The sequence below is a fragment of the Macrobrachium nipponense genome, chromosome 4 (assembly GCF_015104395.2).
Source record: "Macrobrachium nipponense isolate FS-2020 chromosome 4, ASM1510439v2, whole genome shotgun sequence".
Lineage (NCBI taxonomy): Eukaryota > Metazoa > Arthropoda > Malacostraca > Decapoda > Palaemonidae > Macrobrachium > Macrobrachium nipponense.
This window is the reverse complement of record NC_061100.1, coordinates 146275600-146280599: the sequence shown is the minus strand read 5'-3', so window position 1 is coordinate 146280599 and position 5000 is coordinate 146275600. Positions and strand designations below refer to the sequence as shown.

General features: G+C 35.6%; 1 long non-coding RNA gene across 2 annotated transcripts in view; it reads right to left on the bottom strand.

The window, feature by feature from the left end:
* LOC135211751 (uncharacterized) overlaps positions 1-5000 on the bottom strand; it is a 44283-nt gene that overhangs the window by 19412 nt on the left and 19871 nt on the right. The window contains exon 1 of one of the 2 annotated variants that reach the window (XR_010313747.1): positions 1819-1963. The exons of the other annotated variant lie outside the window; for it this stretch is intronic. This is a non-coding gene — a long non-coding RNA (uncharacterized LOC135211751). Of the gene's footprint in view, positions 1-1818; positions 1964-5000 lie in introns of those variants that run through there. 2 annotated transcript variants of the gene reach the window in all.

The window sequence follows — 5000 nt, the reverse complement described above, 5'->3', positions numbered from 1 at the left end:
TTGTAAGGATTGCCCATCGTTTTACGTTGGTCAGTCTAGTAAAAATTTATGTGTTCGGATTAAGCAGCATATGTATTCAGTTAGAACAGCCCAGACTTCAAATGCACTGTTTATCCATCTGAGTGAAAAATCTCATTGTATTAATTGGGGTGATACCTCGGTAATTGCTAGATCTAATGATTATGTTTCAAGAAATTTCCTGGAATCGGCAATTATACAAATCACTAATAAAAACAACCTAAATCTTAGTCTGGGAATGTACCATTTGGACCCATATATTTGTAAGATGTTTATGAAGGACCTCAAAATGAATGAACAACTAATAAATTAGTCCCACATGTATATAGTTATTATTTCTCTCTCTCTCTCTCTCTCTCTCTGGTTCGATATTCTCCCTCCCTCTTTCTCTTGCTCGATATATATATATATTCATATTTTCTTTTGTCTTTTCATTAATAATAATTTTTGTTGGGAAAATTTGTGTAAAAATTCATGATATTAAATTGTATATGCTCCCGTGTTGTTTTCAAAATGTACTGTTTTCTGGAAGAATCACTTGTTTACTGCTGGTATCCTTCAAGGTGTGGCTAGCCGATGGCGACTCCTCCTCTCTGTAGAGTGAAAATCGCCCTTATGGCTAATCTGGTAGTGTCAGTTTGTATATTAAGCCTTCCTTTGACTATGGTGTTCTTTGTAAAACCAGTTTGCCTCAGTAAAGGGTCCGAATAGGACCGAAAGTACTCGGCTATCTCGCTTTTTAATTTTTTTCCTTCGTGGCAAAAAAACATTATTTATACATAGCATCACGTTTTATATTACTTCGTGATCAAGTTATTTTCAAATAGTATATATATATATATATATATATATATTATATATATATTATATTATATAGATATATTATAAGATATATATATATATATGTATTATATATATATATAGTATATAATATAGATAATATATATTATATGTATATACTAGATATATATATATACTATATATATTATATATATATATATATTCTATATATGGTATATTACATATATATGGTATTGTATATATAAATATTTTATATATTATATATATATAGTTATATTATATATATATATATATATATATATATAAAAGTTTTTTTGCACGAAGGAAAAAAATGAAAAAGCGAGATAGCCTCAGTAAAGGGTCCGAATAGGAACCGAAGTACTCGGCTATCTCGCTTTTTCATTTTTTTCCTTCGTGGCAAAAAACCTTTATTTATACACAGCATCACGTTTTATATACTTCGTGATCAAGTTATTCATATATATATATATATATATACATATATATATATATATATATATATATATATATATATATATATATATATATATATATATATATGTATGTGTGAGTAAAATCCCCCCTTTGACAAAACTACACAAAATGACAACCCTTACCTGTTGGCACTAGGTTAATAAACTCACATAAATACAAAAATATGCTATTTATTACCCGAAGCAGATGAACATAAAAAAGAACAAAATGATTAATAAGTCATTGTTATAAAAAAACCTAAGTCTGCCCCACACAAAACAATAAATGATCATTCCACTATCCTGGGTTAGTCTAAATGATCACTCCAAATCTCAAAAGGTCAACTGCTACATTATAATAGTCAGGTTTAGAGAATCCCGTTTCTAGAACCATGATATGGAACCCATCTGTAGCAAGAGATATTTATTATATTCCCTATTACACAATATTAAATAAAGATATACACTGCATGCTTCTCTCTTTTCAAAGGCTACTTTTTCTAAGTCATTTAAATATGTGCCATACCTTGAGATGGGTTTTCCCTCAACCCCTGGTGTCCTTCTTGATTGTCTATCTTCTTATCACAAAGGAACGTGTCTTTCCCTCCTCAAGTGCCTCGAACGGCTGAACCGGTTATGAACGTACAAACGAATGTACATACCCACCACGCCTCAAAACCGCCTGTGGTAACAGCTCGAGCAGTCACCGATAATGCAAACACATGAAATTGCTTCATCCAAGGAAGGCGCTCTCTCGGCGCGCTTTGTCTCCAAGCGAGGAAAGCTGACACGACATGTAATTCACTAACACTAGCCTATAATATGGCTCGGCTACCTATGTCCTTTGTGCACTCCTGTCGCACATCACATCAGCAACTAATGCACAATTTATCAATTTGCCACATGATTTAAAGGAAGACCAAAATTCAACTGTCCTGATCAAACTATCAACACTCCTTTGCAATTTTTCATGCTATTTTTTACACATGAACTTTTCCAACCAATTGCAGTTGAAACGAATCGCTATACAGAGGAACTGATAAGTAGGAAAAGGCCTCTGCAACAATATTCTATATGGCAAAACTGGCAAAAAAATAAGCGGGCAGGAAATTATGGCCTTTCATGGAACAATAATTAATATGGCTTTACACAGAAATAAGAGATCAAGGGACTTCTTTTCCAAGCAATGAGTGGACGAAAGTTCGTTTTTTTTGGCAAATCTTTAGGAGAGATAGGTGGTTCCAGATATTCTGGGGTCTTCATGTGTCTCCTCCAGCAGCCCCTGGCAGTGGCTTCTTTGGCATCTCGGAGGTCAAAGGTAAAACAAGTTCATGACTATTTATCTGAACGGTTCCTACGTTATTATCATCCTGGATGCCATCTAAGCGCCGACAATTCCAGAGTGCCATTCAAGGGCAGGACCGCATTCAAGATGTACGACAGCAAAAAACCAACAAAATGGGGCATCAGAATATATGATATTGCCGATGCGCTGACGGGATATATTCTAGGTTTGATTCCGTATTACGGCAAATCTACTATCGAGTGCCTTGGTTATGCTGGTCATCTCTTCACCACTCACATTGTATTGACACTAGTGGACATCGTTACGCGTGCCACAGGAGGATCTGGATACCATGTTTATACGGATCATCTTTATACAAACTTATCTCTAGCTGCGGAACTTCTGAAGAAAAAAATTCACATCACTGGAACGATAAATACAAATAGGAAAGGCCTTCCCCTCAAGTGAAGAAAAGAAAAAGATCATCAGTAGGAACAGTAAGGTCGTATGTGAAAAACAAGCGATGCCATATTCTGTCTTGGAAAGATAAGAGAGACGTCATTATGTGCTCTACATACCACACCGCAAGAACCATCCAACATCGCCGTGTTATGAAAGGGAATGTAGAACAAGTTATTGAAAAACCAGTGATGGTCTCCGAATATACTTCTAACATGGGAGGAGTGGATCGTGCAGATCATTACCTATCATCATACTGCTTCCTACAAAAATAATTGAAATGGTGGAGAAAAGTTTACTTTTTCCTTTTGGAAGTAGCCATAGTGAATAGTTTCATTCTTCATTGTATTCATATGAAATCAAAAGGGTTGAAGGTATTAACTCATCTTCAGTTCCGGAAAGAATTGGTGAAAGAATTGGTAGGAAACGTAAGAAATGCGGCTCAAAATGGAAGAAGAAGCACATCTGATGATGAGGAGAGGTTGAATGGAAAATTGCATATAATAGCCAAACAAGACAGTGATAGTTTAAAAAAAAATCATTAGATTTTAAAGAGTGGTCTAAACACATTTTCTGTGTTTAGACCTTTTGTTTTATTCCTAATATATTTGTATATAACTATTAATTTTATCATAATATTTTGTATATGGCTCCACAGCTGAAATAAAGAATTTGAATTTGAATTTGAATTTGAATTTGAATTTGAATTTGAATTTGAATAGCCAAACAAGACAGGAAACACTCCGTCGAATGCATTGTATGCAGTGACAGACGTGGACCTGGTGGAAGAAAAGAAACAAAATATTACTGTAAAACTTGTACCAGGCAACCTGCAATGCATCCTGAGTGCTTTGAAGCTTACCACACAAAAAAGGATTACAAAATTAAATATACTTAATTTTTGCATGAATCCTGTAATATAAATTTTGTCTATTTTTATTATAAATAATAAATACGCTTCCTCGCATGTTATTGTGTTAAAAACATTATTATTATTATTATTATTTTTTATTTTTTTTTATTTTTTGCTCTATCCCAGTCCTCCAATTCGACTGGGTGGTATTTATAGTGTGGGGTTCCGGGTTGCATCCTGCCTCCTTAGGAGTCCATCACTTTTCTTACTATGTGTGCCGTTTTTAGGATCACACTCTTCTGCATGAGTCCTGGAGCTACTTTAGCGTCTAGTTTTTCTAGATTCCTTTTCAGGGATCTTGGGATCGTGCCTAGTGCTCCTATGATTATGGGTACTATTTCCACTGTCATATCCCTTATCCTTCTTATTTCTATTTTCAGATCTTGATACTTATCCATTTTTTCCCTCTCTTTCTCTTCAACTCTGGTGTCCCATGGTATTGCGACATCAATGAGTGATACTTTCTTCTTGACTTTGTCAATCAACGTCACGTCTGGTCTGTTTGCACGTATCACCGTTCTGATACCATAGTCCCAGAGGATCTTTGCGTGATCGTTTTCTATCACTCCCTCAGGTTGGTGCTCGTACCACTTATTACTGCAAGGTAGCTGATGTTTCTTGCACAGGCTCCAGTGGAGGGCTTTTGCCACTGAATCATGCCTCTTTTTGTACTGGTTCTGTGCAAGTGCCGGGCATTCGCTTGCTATGTGGTTTATGGTTTCATTTTTCGTATTGCACTTCCTACATATGGGAGAGATGTTATTTCCGTCTATCGTTCTTTGAACATATCTGGTTCTTAGGGCCTGATCTTGTGCCGCTGTTATCATTCCTTCAGTTTCCTTCTTTAGCTCTCCCCTCTGTAGCCATTGCCATGTGTCATCGCTGGCTAGTTCTTTAGTCTGTCTCATGTATTGTCTGTGCATTGGTTTGTTGTGCCAGTCCTCTGTTCTGTCTGTCATTCTCCTGTCTCTGTATATTTCTGGGTCTTCATCTACTTTTATTAGTCCTTCTTCCCATGCAATCTTTAGCCACTCGTCTTCACTGGTTTTCA